Source organism: Hibiscus syriacus, unplaced genomic scaffold (genome assembly GCF_006381635.1).
Source record: "Hibiscus syriacus cultivar Baekdansim isolate YM2019G1 unplaced genomic scaffold, ASM638163v2 tig00110324_pilon, whole genome shotgun sequence".
In the NCBI taxonomy this organism is placed as follows: Eukaryota; Viridiplantae; Streptophyta; class Magnoliopsida; order Malvales; family Malvaceae; genus Hibiscus; species Hibiscus syriacus.
The window spans coordinates 122,312-139,478 of NW_024062682.1; the positions used below are offsets into that span (position 1 = coordinate 122,312).

Consider the following 17,167-nt stretch of genomic DNA (forward strand, 5'->3'; position numbering starts at 1 on the left):
AATTATCTCCTAATTTCGAATAACATAAACCATTAATTCTTTCTTTATGCAGTTTCTCTATTAATTTGATTATTCTATCAATTAGTCACATTATCAATTTTATTATTTCTTCAAATAATTTCATTATCTATTGAATTTCTTTCTCAAACCATTAGAAATCATAAAAAAAAACAAAGAATTTAGGATCTGAATGTATTGTTTGCATTCAGATACGTACGGTACTTAATTTTAGAAATATCTACATCTATACTAGTCAATTCCCTCGCTTGTAAAATCGGCAGAGATTTTGAAACATGCCCCCTGTTTTACAAAAAAAAAATGTTTTTCTTGTTGATTTTTTTTTTTCACTATCAAATTCAAAATACAACAGAACTAGCTTTTATTCAATCCAAAAATCAGATCTCGAAGTTCATTTAATCAAGAGTTTTGTTCAACAAATTTCTTTATTTTAAGAATTACATAAGAATGTCTAAGGAATTATTGTCTACTTTTTTTTCTTTTGGTATCGTAGTTACATAATCAAATATATGATTTATTATTTAATTCGAATCAGATCATGTATAAAACAATATTTTATTAAATAATTTAATAAATTTTAAATAATAAATATTTGAAGCGGGATTTAGAAATTAACATATCCTAGTATTGTAGTAAATATCTTGAAAAAATAGTAATATAATATATTTGAAATTAAAACGAATCATGCAACTAGGCATGTAAACGAATCGAACATTTAGTGAATCGTTCGACGGAAAGTTCGTTTATTTATTAAACGAACGAACATGAATAATATTTTGTGTTCGTTTAATCAAATGAACGAAGTAAATGAACGAAGATGAACAAAGGGCTCATTCGTTCATTTACGTTCGTTTATGTTCGTTCATTTATGTTTGTTCGTTTATGTGCGTTCATTTATATTTTGCGCAATCTCTCTAGATCCATTTAAAATATTAAAGCCCAATAAATTTTAATTTGATACCCATAAATATTTTAAAATTCAATTAATTTTAAATACAAATAAAAAAACTCAAAACAATTAAATGAAATATAATCCTAAAATTGTAAGGAAAGAAAATAATATATTTTCATTTATGTTCGTTTAAGTTTATTTATGTTTATTTATTGTGTTTTTTTGCGTTCGTTTTTTTGTGTTCGTTTACGTTCGTTTATTGTGTTCATTTATGTTCGTTTACATCCGTTCGTTTATGTTTGTTCATTTGTGTTCGTTTATCATTTAAATGAATGAACACGAACAATCTACATTCCTTAACAAATGAACACGAACAATAAATTTTTCATTCGTTTATGTTCATGTTCGTTCATTTGTTCGATTAAAGTTTAACGAATAAACATGAACATACTCTGTTCTTGTTTGTTCAGTTCGTTTACAGGCCTACATGCAACCTTAATAATTTAAAAATTTATTATTATTTTTTTAGATTTCGAGTTTGAAACTTATTATTTTTTTTTAAGATTTTGAGTTTAAACATAACATATACAAGAACATAAAAATTTATTATTAAATGATTAAAAACCTTTGAATAATATTGTTATATTATATTTACCTCATATATATCATCTATATCTAAACGCAGCTTGTTGTCATTGGTCGTTCGTTCATATTTTTATGGGTAAACTACACGGGAGACCACTGAACTATGGTAAAAAATCAATGTAACTATCGAACTTTTAATCGAATCAATCAAACCACCCAACTATTTAATTAATTCAATCAAACCACCAGCTGTTAATTTTTAACAGAGGTGGTGATGCGTCCGTTGATAAAATTGGTATGATTATATATTTGGTCGTGTTCGTTCATTTGTTCGATTAAAGTTTAACGAATAAACATGAACATACTTTGTTCGTGTTTGTTCAGTTCGTTTACAGGCCTACATGCAACCTTAATAATTTAAAAATTTATTATTATTTTTTTAGATTTCGAGTTTGAAACTTATTATTTTTTTTTAAAGATTTTGAGTTTAAACATAACATGTACAAGAACATAAAAATTTATTATTAAATGATTAAAAACCTTTGAATAATATTGTTATATTATATTTACCTCATATATATCATCTATATCTAAACGCAGCTTGTTGTCATTGGCCGTTCGTTCATATTTTTATGGGTAAACTACACGGGAGACCACTGAACTATGGTAAAAAATCAATGTAATTATCGAACTTTTAATTGAATCAATCAAACCACCCAACTATTTAATTAATTCAATCAAACCACCAGCTGTTAATTTTTAACAGAGGTGGTGATGCGTCCGTTAATAAAATTGGTATGATTATATATTTGGTCCTTAATATTTATATATTCTATCAATTTAGTCACTATTTTAATTCAATTAAATAAAATTAACTATCCAATTAAAATGTTACACGTGTCAATACATGATTAGAAGATTTTATTTATGAATTTTAAATTATTTAATTAAATGAATTTTCTATCTAATCAGGTAATGACACGTGTCACCACTAAATTGAAATGAAAACAAAGAGACCAACATGCTTGCAAGTAGAGGTGGGTATACGAGCTACCCGCCCGTTTAGCCCGCTGGTTTTGACGGTGCGGGCTAAAAAACCCGCATTCATAAACGGTTTTTGAATTTTAAAGCCCGCGGCTCGTCCATTTAACCCGCGGGCTAAACGGCTTACCCGCAGCCCGTTAAATAAAAATAATTTTAAATGCTTTAAATGCAATAAAAAATAATGTTTTAACTTACTACACCTTTAAAAATGATCGAACAACTTGAAAATAAAGGTAGCACCGTCAAAATAATATCTAAATTTTATTTTAAATTGCCGGAAATCATTATAAAATAATATTTTTTTAATTTTTATAATCATTAATATATATATATATATATATATATATATATAATTACTTAAACTCAAATTAAAAAATAATATTCACTTATATCACCAAATTAAAAAACAAATAAAACAATAACCACATTATACTTTTATAAAACACTATTATTCAAGGTTATAATATAAAGACACAGAAGTGTCTGAAAGCAGAAATTCAAACATAAAATTTCAACAAAATTAAACATTATACAAATCTAACAAGAAAGTTGTCAAGTGATCATAATAATTGTGTTTTATGGATACTTTAGAGAAATACTAAAACATAATATGAAAATATAAAATAAAATACTTACAGTATAAGAGTAAATTTGAAAGATACAGTTATACTAAAATTGATAAATATAAGTCATTAATTTGTTAAAATATATTTATTTTGTAAAAGTATTTAAAGTTGAAAAATATGTTTTCAATTTTTTCTTTTATTTTTCTTTTTATTTTTAATCCAAATATTACTTGTCATGTGATATATTATTAGAATATCACGTGATTTTTTATAATTAAAGAACAAAATAGATAACATACTTCATGAAAAAAATAAATGTCAAAATTAAATTAAAAAAAATATTTAAATACCAAAATGATAATGATGTATATTTAAATGAAAAAAATATAAAGCAGCGGTAAAATTATGACAAACACCCTAATAAATTTAAGAACTACAATAATTATAAGTAACATCATATTTATAGGTAATTTATTTTCTTTTTCTATAAAATTCTTTAAGTTTATTTTCTCTAAAATTTTATGAATTTTAAATTAAGCGGGCTTTAGCGGGTTTCGCGGATAGCCCGCGGTTATACCCATTAAACCCGCGGGGTTAACGGTCCGGGCTAAAAAGCCCGCAATTTAAACGGTCTTCAATTTTTGAGGCCCGAAGCCCACATGGGTCGCGGGTTAAACAGGTAGCCCGCGGGCATTAGCCCATATACCCGACTCTACTTGCAAGGAGAATCAAACTTGTGCTAACAAAGGGGAAAAACTATCCAGCACCCAAACCATCGAGCCAAATGTTCCTAATGATTTAAACTTATAACAATTTGTATTTGACTTGTAAAAGTTTGTTAATGATAAAAAAAATTAAACAAATTATTATTTAAATTAACTGTAAACTATTTTTTTGAATTAAAAATATTTAATTTTTATATTAATTAGAAAAAGTAGAAAAAATTTCGTTAATTCGAAAATTAACCGATATTGTTTGGTTTGGTTAATAATTTTCAAATAAATTTCGGTTCGATTAATGGTTAAAGAAAAAATCGGTTAATTCGGTTCGGTTAATCAAACCAAAATTTATTTGAAAATTATTAACTGACCGAATTAATTTGAAAATTTATAACTAAACCAAATTAACCATTTTTTTTTTGAAAATTATTAACCAAATTAATCGAAGCAAAAATTCGGTTAATTCAGTTCGGTTAATCGAACCAAAATTTATTTGAAAATTATTAACTGAACTGAATTAACAAATTTTTTAAAAAAAATTATTAACTGAATTAATGAAGAAATAAATAGGTTCGACTAATCAAACCAAAATTTATTTGAAAATTATTAACCGAATTAATTTAAAAATTATTAACTGAACCGAATTAACTGATTTTTTTAAATTAGTAACCGAATTTATAGAAGCAAAAATTTGGTTAATTCGATCCGATTAATTGAACCAAAATTTATTTGAAAATTATTACCGAATCGAATTAATTTGAAAATTATTAACCGAACCAAATTAATCGAATTTTTTTCATTAACCATTAATCGAATTGAAATTTATTTAAAAATTATTAAGTAAACTAAACAAATTTTGATTAATTCGGTCAATTTTTGAATTGACGAATTTTTTTTAAAAAATTCTAATTTATATAATAATTGAATATTTTTAATTTAAAAAAACAATTTATAATTAATTTAAATAATAATTTATTTAAACAAATAATGTATTTATTTTTTTTATCATTAACAAACTTTTACAAATTAAATACAAATTATTGTAAGTTTAAACCATTGAAGTCCTTTGGCTAAATGGTTTGGGCGTCTAGTAATTTTTTTTCCTTGTTGACACAAGCTTGATTCCCCTTGCAAGCATGATGGTCCTTTTATTTTCATTTCAATGTGACACGTGTCACTACCTGATTAGATAAAAAAATTATTTAATTAAATAATTTAAAATTTATAAATAAAATATTTCAATCATGTATTAACACGTGTCACGTTATAATTGAATAGTTAAATTTATTTAATTGAATTAAAATAGTGACTAAATTGATAGAATATATAAATATTAAAGACCAAATATATAATTATACAAATTTTGTTAACCGACACGTCACAACTTCTGTTAAAAATTAACGGTCGATGATTTAATTAAATCAATTAAATAAATATGTGATTTAATTGATTCAATTAAAAATTCGATGATTACGTTGATTTTCAACTATATTTTAGCAGTCTCCCGTATAGTTTACCCTACTTTTATTTCAATATCTCTTTTCTTCCTTTTACCTCAGCAGATAATAAAGAAGTTCGAAACTAGGTATCTTTGTAATTGAAGGAAATTCTGTAACTTTATCCTTTAAACATTCACTTTCGAGGATTCAAACCCCTAATATGTTTGTTTGATCGGATTCCGTATCGGTATTCTGCGGAGTGTAATTTGTTTTTGTCATTGTTTGTCTACTGGGAAAGGAAGAGGCAAGGTAACGAAAATTTGATTTCCCCCCCTCTATTTTTATTATTATGGAAACGGTTTCTTTTGATTGATATTCTACTGCGTTTTCATGGGTTATTTTTTTTTGTTGATTTGCTTGTGTAAGTTGGAATTTGACGTGGATTAACTTTCTAGGGTTTTGTAAAAGCTTACAATTACTGAAAATTGATGAATGATTAGAGCTAAGATTGAAACGATTTTAATTCACTTTTGCGCGTTTTACTTTGTTTTTATTCAGATGTTTTTTTTCCTGTTTGACATTTTTAAAGATCATTACTAGTTTAGTTGGAACTGGAACAGATGTTTGTGCATTTTCATGTTTTACTTTTTGAGAAGTTATCAGTGGTTAGACAATGATTGGGATTTAATAAGATATTTAGATACACGTGCATTGAGATTATATACATTAATTATATGCTATACCACTTTTGGAATACTGAATAAGACATTCAGAATGAGAGAATCACTAGTTACTTGGAAATTAAATTGAGCTTGTTTAATAGATGTATGAAATTGGTGGAAGGGAAGAATAGAGTTAAAAGTGATGGCATTTTATTTTATGCTGTTGTTCTGTGTTCTAAGTAGAAGGGAGAATTTTCTCATTGCCTGTGATATTTGCTTCTTCTAGTTTGGAGTCCAGCATATAACTTTACATATTTATATCGATTTTCTTTCAAATTGGAAGTTAGAGTTTTCAATTGTCCAAATGTAAGAAGGAAATCATGTGTGGTTCTTAATTAAATTTGGTAGTATTGAACGAATGAGAAGAAGTTATAGCTAATCAATATTAATTTGGTTCAAATCACGACACGGATGTAAAATTGTAAGACGGTAAATGTGATATTTCAGGACAGTCGGAATATGTCAATGTAACACCTGCAGCCAAGTTTATCATTTAGTCACTATCCAAACATAAAATTTAAGGTGGAAATCTATATCACTCTATTTTTGGATGTGTTACTCTACTACGGGTATCTGGGACACAAGTATAATTACGTCTGCTTTGGAGTCTATTTTATAAATCATGCTCCATTGGCAAGAGATACTGCAAAGTTTCTTGCATGAATAATTCTGGTTTCCATGTTGACCTCAATAATGATTTTTAGAACATTAAATTTCTATATTTGATAAGAAAGATTCACTCTTCTTTAAAAAAAGATTGTAAAATTTGGTTTATTCTGTGTGTACTTATTTTTCTTGAAGTTTACTTTACCTGGGTTTAGGCATTCCCAAACTACCCCACTCTTTCTCTCAAACGCATCCCTGTCCTGATTTAGAATTTTACCTTCTTGCCTGCTACTTTGACCAGGGATATAGCTGGCTTTAACATTCTGTGGTTTCGTCGACTATGGAACAAGAAAATAACAAAAATGTACCTGACATTACTGCAGTAGACTTGGTAAAATCAGAATCACCTGAAAAGAAAAGCTCCAATATATCGAAGGCCAAATCTGATATTGCAAAGTCAGTGGCCAACAATTTCCTGAAGACAAGAAAAGCAAATGTCACTTCTGAGGTCCAGAGGAAAAAGCAAAAGAAGAAAAGCACAAGCGTATCAGAAGGCAGTAAAGCAATTGAAAATGATGTTATGAAGTTAAATTCAATGGAAGAAAATCAGCAAAAGGATGCTACCACAAGTATGGAGCATGTAGAGAAGAGCCAGAAGATCCAAAAGAATCAAGAAAATACAAGTGCATCAGATAGCAAGGCCAAGATTACAAAATCAAATGACAATTCCAATAAACGAAGAAGTGGTGAGGAACCCGGCCCTTCAAATAGAAATACAAAGAATGAAGAGAAGGGGGAGGGTAATAAAAGAAGAAAACGAAATGAAGAGAAGGATAAACACAGTAATTCAGTGAGGAATAACACAAGTGACGAAAAGCGAGATGGTAAGGGAAAGAAACAAGAAATTATACAGAAAGAGAAGATCGATGGTCTAATATTTATGTGCAATGCAAAGACCAAGCCAGATTGTTTCAGATATCATGTAATGGGGGTATCAGCTGGTAAAAAGGAACTTGTTATGGGCATTAGGCCTGGTGTTAAGCTTTTTCTCTATGATTATGATCTCAAGCTTTTGTATGGAATTTATAAGGCATCCTCTGGTGGCATGAAACTTGAGCCGAACGCTTTTGGTGGGGCTTTCCCTGCCCAGGTATCATTTTGTTTTAGTCATCTTCCTTTACTTACAACTCTTCTTATTCATTACTTTAAGGAGATTTTGTATCAATGACTTTCTGTTTCAGGTCCGGTTCAGTGTCCATGCTGATTGTTTTCCTCTGGCAGAGAACATTTTCAAGAAGGCAATCAAGGAAAATTACTACGAGAAGAACAAATTCAAAACTGAACTTACTGCTAGACAAGTAAGGAATTGTTTTCTTATCAGTTAGTTTCATGTTCATAGTTTCCTTTCATATTTTAGCATTAACAGCATCCGATATTTCCCTTAGATTCGGAAGCTCACAGAACTTTTTCGACCGGTTCCAGTTCAGTCAACTGCACCTCCATTTCAACCCCCATCTGAAGTTCATGATAGAAAAAGGGAAGTAAGGCCTCCGTCACATAGGCAAGCTTCTCTTAGAGATCTTTATGCCAATATTAGTGCTAGAAGTTATGCTCCTCTTGAAAGGGATCAACGTGTTGGATATGGAGAGTTGGCATCTACTGAGAGGGAAGATGGTCCTCATGATTTTTACCCTAGTGAGAAGGAATACACGACTTATGGTCTTCTTGGGGAGAGAATAAACTTGACTTCTCGGCATCATATCTCTCCTAGGTTAACAGCATACCTGGGAGATCACAGAGAGACACCTCTGCGTCAACCTGATACTGTATACAGGGAACCTGTGCCTTTTCAGAGAGATACAATTCACTCTGATCCAGTTGACTTGACTGAAAGAGAATATCGGACTTATGATTTGGGTGCTACACAGGAAATGCAACCAACAGTTTCTGCACGAACTGCAAACACATCTGTAGCTGGTGCCTCTATCTTGGACTCCTTCATTACAGATCCATATTATGGCCGTTATTCTGGTGATCCGTTGGTGGACGCTTACCTACCTCGTCCGAGGGAGGCACATCTGGTTGAGACAGAGACTGATCTTTTGAGGAGGAGAGAAAGCAACCAAGTGGATAGATTATATTCTGCATATGCTTCTGATGCTTTAATAGATCAGAATCAGATGCATCGCCATCGAGATTTTAAACCTGCATCTGCTTCTACATCAGTTTCGTCCCGGTATGCCTTTGGTGGTTCATCTTTGTTTTATCGCTGAGAGTTATCAGTCCATATCACTAACTCCAGACATGTTCTCTTTTCTGGTTGTCTCCATGCTGCTGAACTTCAATAAGCTACTCTGTTAAATGGTATATGATACATAACTAGGATAAAACATTTTGCAAGTCATTACTTTTCAAGCTATCTGGATGTCATTGAATATTTATTTTCTGGCCATTTTTGCCAACCTTCTATTCAGCCTTTTTGCTAATAGCCACATTCTGTTTTCATATGTTTGCAAGATTGACATCGGAATTGTATGTTTCTTTGATTAGGGCAAGTATGATCAGATTACTGTAGGTTTTTTAATTCTTTTATGTTGTCAAGAGGATTTTTATGTCGGGGTCATTGTGGTTGTGGCTATTTTTGGCCGTGGTGATTGTGATGGTGGCAGTATCTGCTATCCAAAATGCATCGGCAGGTGGCGCCCCTCTCCCTATCTCAAAAGCCACGGCAGCCACGACAACCACACCTATCTCTAATGCCGAGGCCCTATCCCGACCTTTGATGCAACCACTTCTATGTTTGCTACCTTTTATTTCTCTTGCATTCATTCATCTTCTATGAGAGTGATGATTTGAATGAGTTATATTTGTATTTCTTTTAGTCTTTTGAAATTGGGGTTCCTCCCAACTTCATACGTTTCTTATTGTTTTGAAATGTAAGTTATAATTGATGTGATTTGTTTGTTAGTGACCTAGTAAACTGATTATATCTTTACTGATTATACCGACAGATAGAGAGGCTAAATTACTACAAAACACTAGTGTTTATAATTTCACTTCGAGTAAGCTATGTACATCTACTATATGCAAATAAGTTAAATAATTGCCCAATCGTGTGTTCTGCAGTACTGGGATTAAATAAAAAGCACAAAGGAGTCCTTTTCTTGTACTTCATGGCAAATTTTATGTAGCAAATTGTTTTTTTTTATAAATATCGATATTAAATTTATTAATCGATAATTTAGGTTAATGATTCTAAAAAATTATTATAAGAATAATCTTCCCAATTCAATTTAATTATATTACAAATAATCTCTTTCAAGTAAATTCTAAAACTTGAATCGAATTACTTTTCATTACAAAGGAAAATAAATTTCATGTACATTGAATAAAAAGGAAATATTTGAAATAACTTGCACTAATTTCAACAGTGAAGCCAATGTTTCTTTTATTTTAGGATCGTTAACTATTAATGATTTTATTTAATAGAGACTACAATTTTAGTTATTAAAAGGAGTACATTCTTCCTAAAGATCTTAAGTTCAAACAATTGTGTTTATAAAGTGTATTTACCTCATACTATTAAAAAAAACAATTTCCTAATTAAAAATTTATCTCTTTTACCAATTCATTACTTTAATAATAGAAAGAACTATCAATTTTTATGTCCGGAACAATTTTTAAACAATTGTATGTATGAATCAATTTTAAACAATAGATTCAAAGTTAATGTTTCTGAGAGAACTGATGATGTTCTAAATGTGTGTGTATATATATATATATATATATCAAAGTTTGAGCTCCCAGGATTTGATGGGAATGGAGGGCCTTGCTATATAGGAACTGGATGTGTTCATAGAAGAGAAGCTCTTTGCGGAATGAAGTACAGCAAGGAACTTACAGTTGAATGGAAGGCAAAGAAATATGAGAGACAGATTAGAGAAGGTGCAAACTTCATTGAAGAAGATTGCAAAGCTCTTGCAAGTTGTACCTATGAGGAGAATACACCATGGGGAAAACAGGTCTTTTTTCTTTTCCATCTCTCACTTGTCGACATATATCATCAAGTTTAAGGTATAAGATAACATATTTGGGGGCTTGCAGATGGGATTGAAATACGAGTTTTTAGTGGAAGATATATTGACAGGAATATCCATACAAAGCAGAAAATGGCGATCTGTATACTTAAACCCTGAAAGAGCAGCCTTCTTAGGAGTGGTTCCGACAACATTATTGGATACTTTAGTACAACATAAGAGATGGGCTGAAGGCCAACTTCAAATCTTACTGTCCAAGCATTGTACCTTGTTATACGGCCGTCAAAACATGCCTCCCAAGCTTCAACTTTCTTATTGCATTTACATGCTCTGGGCTCCCAACACCTTCCCACCCTTTACTTCATTTTGGTGCCTTCTTTTTGCCTGCTCAAAGACATCTCTTTGTTTCCCGAGGTACGATTCTTATTATGATGTTCTTGTTTTTCAGATTTCATGTCCAAAATTATCGTGTCTTGTCGAAAATTAACATTTGTCTGAATTACAAGATATCGAGCATTTGGGGTGTACCCTATTAGTATGTGATCTTTATCCACCGAGTTCACATTCTTGTGGAATTCGTATGGTGCGGAGGCACAGTCAGAGGTTGGTTGAATGAACAAAGGATGTGGATGTTCAAAAGAACGACTTCCTACTTCTTTGCTGTCATCGATTACATCCTCAGCTCTCTCGGATTTCGAAGTCGGCCTTCGTCATCACCAGAAAAATGGCGGACAACGATGTAAACTGGAGATACGAGCAAGACATCATGGATTTCGGGATTTCTTCACCAATGTTCACGGTTTTAGCAACGCTAGCACTTTTCAACCTGTTGTGTATCATTGCAGTGGGGACAAAGAAAGCCATTATCGATGATGATGATGTTACGAAGGTTTTGGACATTTTCGGTTTTCGGATTGTTCTTCGCTGCCTTTTGGTGTTCATCAACTTGCCGGTATACGAAGCAATGTTGTTTCGAAAAGATAGTGGTAAAATCCCAGCAGCTGTGACACTAGTAGCCCTTACTTTGGCTATGTTGGCTTCAGCATTAGCCATATACTAGTATTATGGTCTGCTGTGACAGTCCTCTCCGACGTTCACACAGTAGACTTAAGCATGGGATCGGAATCTTAGAATAAAGTTGCATGTGTGTGACACGAGATTTATCAAGTAATTAAGGAAATACGAACAATTTCATGTGTATTTAAACTTGTTCATGTGTGTGACAATCAAATGCTCCTTCTCCCCTGGATTTATTCCCACAAACTTCCCAATCTGAAGTGCTTCATCAGCCTCCTCGAGAATTGTTATACCTTCCGCCTCCATAGGCGTCGTTCAAAACAATAAGTTTCCAAAATCAACAAACAGTCCAGCAATAAGCAATTCCGATAAAATTCAAGGCATACCTCAAATCACAAATTAAACTTTTAGTTATTATTCAACATTTAATAACTAATAGATAAAACAATTTGATAGAAACAATTATTTCATTACTGAACAATTAATAAATTAAGAATATAAATTATCACGACTCAAATATCACCTGCTATTATATATTAAACTTTTTCACATTATTTTGTTAGGTGACATCCAAAATATGAAAGATAAACCTACTCCTCTTAATATATACATACAAATCTGACGTCTAATTCATGATTTAACTCTCTAATAGTTTCTACAATAACATTTTCCTTTAATGCACTGGACTCTCAGTTAACAATAGCTTTGGCTATTGTAAATTGTGTACCATGCAATCCATTTCATCGAAGTAAATAACGCAAGTTTTTTCAGTTTGATTAAGTGATGGAAGACCTCCAATTTAGATTCACGTTAATATTTAAGGCCAATCCAACTTTATTTTTTACTCATTTATGTCCTATATATATATGATGTAATTTAATTAAAAAATAGATATATAATATTACTATATAAACGGTACTATACTCGGATCAAATTTTAGGATGACCCGATCCGACACATATACTTTATATAATTGAGCCAGCACAATTACTTTTGAGAAAGATGTCAAAAATAAATCAAATAATAGCTGTGTAAACGCCAATTAAGTGTTAGCTAAGTGAGAAAGTGTGATATCTGACTTTGAGTCACAAAGGTATTCATTAATTTTCAATGAATATTCTCCATTTTCGTTTTGTGATTGCACCGGGGTGTTTAAAGTTTTGTGTTAAAATCCTTTGCTTTCGACCCAGATTTTAACTTTACTCACTTCCCAATTCCCTGTTTTCGTGCCAGATAATTCAAGGGAAAATGAAAAAGAAGGGTTTGAATCTTTGATTCAAATCTGGGCTCTTTATGTTCTTTACTGGTTTTCTAGGTCTGGGTTCTTTTCACTGGGGTTTGCTACAACTCCCAAGGTAATTAAAAAAAACAAAGTATTTTTTTCATTATGTTTGCTACAACATTTTCTAGCGTATCATCCGGGTTTAGTAAGAGACACCTTGGTATATCATGGTTGTGCTGAACTTTACCAGGTCAGCTGTTTATGTCTTTGGTTTCCTGCAACCTTGTCTACCGAACCATGCATCTTTTCTTTACTGCCCCTTATCATTTCCCCCCTAAAGTGGCAAATTCAACACTTGACGTTCTTTTGAAGCATTTTGCAAAGTTAACTAAAAGAAAATAAAAGGATTTCCATTGTCATCGGTTCTATGTAATTTTCTTTACTTCATCTAGGTATTTGATGCTTATTGTAGGATTTTCATACAGAACTTATACAATACCGAAGGGCACAGTTGATCAAGCAAGGGTTCATTAATGATGAACTAAGCGTTGACTCACACATGCGAAGAGAAAATGGTTCATGCCCTCTTATGCCTGAAGAGGTAGGTTATAAATGGAATTATCTGTTGCAGACCAGAGTTGTACTCTCTTTGTTCTTTCTATTTCCAATTCCTTGATAATCAAAACAAATTCCTAGTTGCGAGTTTGGATGATCAAACTTTATATGTCCTAATTTGAGTTTCTACAGATAGTAGCTTGTTGAAAATGAAAAAAATGGGTTTTGAAAAGTGAAAGGCTAATTGCTTGTAGTTTTATGCATTATTAGCATGTATTTCAACAGCTGTTTAAGTTGTAACTTGGGAGAGGGTGTGGAATACAATGGAGAGAGAGGATATATGAAATAGTTGGGAAACTGAATGAGAATGCCATAGGGGTAGGAATAAAGTGTGACTTCGAAATGGAAACTTAGTCAATTCTACCTATCCGGTGCTGCTGTAACATTACCAAAGTTAGAGTACTTATGGTTGAATTACAAATTACCATGTAAATGTGAAATCCAATCTAACCCTTTAGCCTAATAGGCACTTAATCCTCTATCAAGAAAACATAAAGTATGTTTTAATGACTACAGTGTCAAAATGTTGTGTTTCTCTTATATTAGTTTATTCCTCAATTTTGCAGGTTGACCTTCTTCGTGCGATGGGCTATCCTTATAAAACAGTTATATATCTGGCAGGGTCCAAAAAAATTTGGTGGTCAACGCCTTCTGATCCCTCTACATGCATTGTTTAGAAACCTAGTAGACCGCACTACCTTGTTTGACTTAGTCTGTCCTGAAGCTCCTCTTCCTGCTGATATTTTTTGACCACCTCTTCAAAAAAGTGAACAGAAACTTATAGATGAGTGGAAAAAGGCTGGTCCACGGCCCCGTCCTCTTCCTCCACCTCCTAATAGGCCCATATACGAACTTGAAAAAGAAGGTTGGTATGCTTGGATTACGGAGACCGACAAAGAACCAGACCCTTCGCCTATGGATCTTAGGAAGCAAGCTCACAGATTAATTTGGGATGCGCTCGATTATATCGTCTCTGGGAAGCAGATGCATTTCTTCCTGGTTTAAACAATGATGGTAGTCGAAGACCTGATTTCCCAGGCTTGGTTATGGGACAGAGGTTATATGAGAGGGCTTCTTCTAGGACTCATCGACCAGACAGGTTTTTATGCAGAAATGGTTGTTCTTTTTATATACATTTTACGAGCTATTCAACATTTTTCTCTGGAGTTGTATAGATCATTGTCATAACATGCGGATATTGGGGAAGGATATATTAGTTTTTAGTGATCTATTCTTGAGATCATGTAGTTAGTTAGCATCTTTTAACAAAGAGATGAACTTCCTGTCTTGGTAATCTTGGTTTTGTTTCACTTTCTGTGCCACCAGATTCAAGCTAAGTTTCTTTGAATGAAATTAGTTCATTTTTATTCGTCTCCAACACTTGCTGTGTTATTTCTTCAAACAGGAAAACAATTGCTTCCCTTTTCAACATTACGCGTGACAATATGTACCACCCGAAGTGTAATTGGACGCTATTGGCTAAGGAATATCTCAACAGAAGTTTGAGTGAAGAAGGCCTAATCAGGCAATCACTATTGTCGAAGGCAATATCTTTTTCTATCACATCCCCTTCCCGAATGCTCTTGTAGGATCCCATCAGTGGAAGTTAAGAAACAAATAAAGGGCAAAGATGGCAGGATTCTATATGGAGGCGAAGAAGAGTGCCCCAAACGGATGCAGTCAGCTAGGGCTGGAGGTGCTATAGAATCAGCAGGAGATGATGATGATGCAGCTGAACAGATTGAACCAGATGCAACTGATGTCACAAGTAGGTTAACGTCACTGATTGATCGCGATGAAGAATGGGATCCTAATGACTAACTGGAATCTGCAGGCAAATACAAACTCCTCTCTATTTCATCAACCGAATTCAGTTTCTGGTGAGTTCTTCTGGAATGAAATTACTTTTGTGTCACAAGGGTGGCCCAGCTTTTGAGATAAATAAGTTGTCATTTACTATTGTCTTTTTTTTTTCCGATCAGATTCATTCGATCAATCCTCCAGTGACAAAGAAAACCAAAGAGTTACTTTTATATTGGCTTGTACCATCAAAGTTTTCTAACAGTAGAAGAACAGTACAGTGCTGTAAATCTTTGAGGTTTGAACATCTTTCTTCCTGTTAAATGAGTGTAAATTTGCATAGAGAAAGGATGTCAGTGACAACTCTGAAGAAGATCCTTTTATCGTGTGATTAGTTCGATATTTTTTTCTTTGCTCCTTCCTGTGGAATTTATTAGATACATGCGATCCAAGCAATTCATAAACACTACAACACTTCAAGCTTTATCCTGTTTCTTCTTTTTCATGGTTAAATATTATTATGTTACATTCAAATTTTTTTTTAGAAAAAAATGAAATTTAAGTTTCTTTTTTGTATAATAATCATCGTATAATATTACATGTTCAATCAAAATGTTCATATAATTAAACATAGTTTTTCAAACAAAATTGATGGACCAAATTTAATTGTTCACCAACTAAATCCAGTATATAATCCATCATCAAAACTCAAGGAGCAACATAAAGAATAAATAAAATGAAATATAGAAATAGAATCACCGGGAAAAGCAAACCGACAAAGGAGCTAAGCAATTCACCCCTTCATGTTCTTCGCTTGTCAATCATTGCTTGATGTTTTTTCCCCTTTTAATAGACACTTAACCATTTCTGTCTTCAAAATCCAGGCTTTTTGAATCTGCCCATTTTAGCAAAGTTTAAGGAACACATACCTCTGTGTTTGGGTTCCATGAAGTAAGTTTAAGGTATACGATTTCTTTGTTCTTAATGCTTAACGTTTTATTTTTGTTGATTATTGGTGTTAAAATCCCAAGCTTTGAATCTCAGAAGCTCATCGTATATACTTCATGGTAGATTCTCACTTTTCTAAGGCGGGATGGGACTGTTACATTAATTTCTATTAGAATTTGAATCATCATGCTTTCTGCTAAAATCTGTGTTGTAGTCTTCTCTTGAGAAATTTGAAGAAAAAGCAGGAAGAGTTGCATTCGAGCTTGAGTTTGTGACCTATGGTTAAATTCCAAAACGATCAATAGTTACGAAGTTGAGACAAAGGACATGGAGTCGGCCGGTGAGAGTGAAGAGAAGGCTGAGGTGAAACTTGAGCCTGAAACGGAACCGGTACAGACGGGAGAGTTGAAGCATGAAGAAGGAGAGGATAAGCATGAAGACAAAGATAAAGATGTCGAGATTCTGTGAAGAGATGTCGAAGGAGATAAAGAGAAGAAAAAGAAGGAAAAAGGCAAAGAGGGAAAGGAGAAGAAGACGAAAACAAAGAAGGATAAAGAATTAGAAGAAGGCGAAGTAGGAAAAACCGAAGAGAAAAAGAAAAAGAAGAGGGGGAAGGATTCTCTTTCTTCTTCTTCTTCGTATTCGTCGGCTTCATTGTCGTCATCTTCAGCATCATCTTCATCTTCTTCTTCTGATGATTCGGATTCGAGAAAGAAAAAGAAAGAGAGGCGGAAGAAGAATGAAGAGAAGGAGAATCACGACTAGAAGATGAAAACGAAGAGACCGAAATGAAGAAAGACAACGAGAAGGAAGAAAAGAAGAAGAAAACGAAGAGGAAGAAGAAGGATAAAGATCATAAAGAAGAAGACAAGGAAGGTGAGGGGAAGAAAAAATACAAAGATCCCATCAAGCTAAAACGTATGCTAGAGAAATCTAA

General features: G+C 32.4%; 1 pseudogene; it reads left to right on the top strand.

The window, feature by feature from the left end:
* The first annotated feature begins 12,373 nt into the window (after positions 1-12,373).
* On the top strand, positions 12,374-15,616 carry LOC120117940 (annotated as a pseudogene).
* Positions 15,617-17,167: the final 1,551 nt, after the last annotated feature.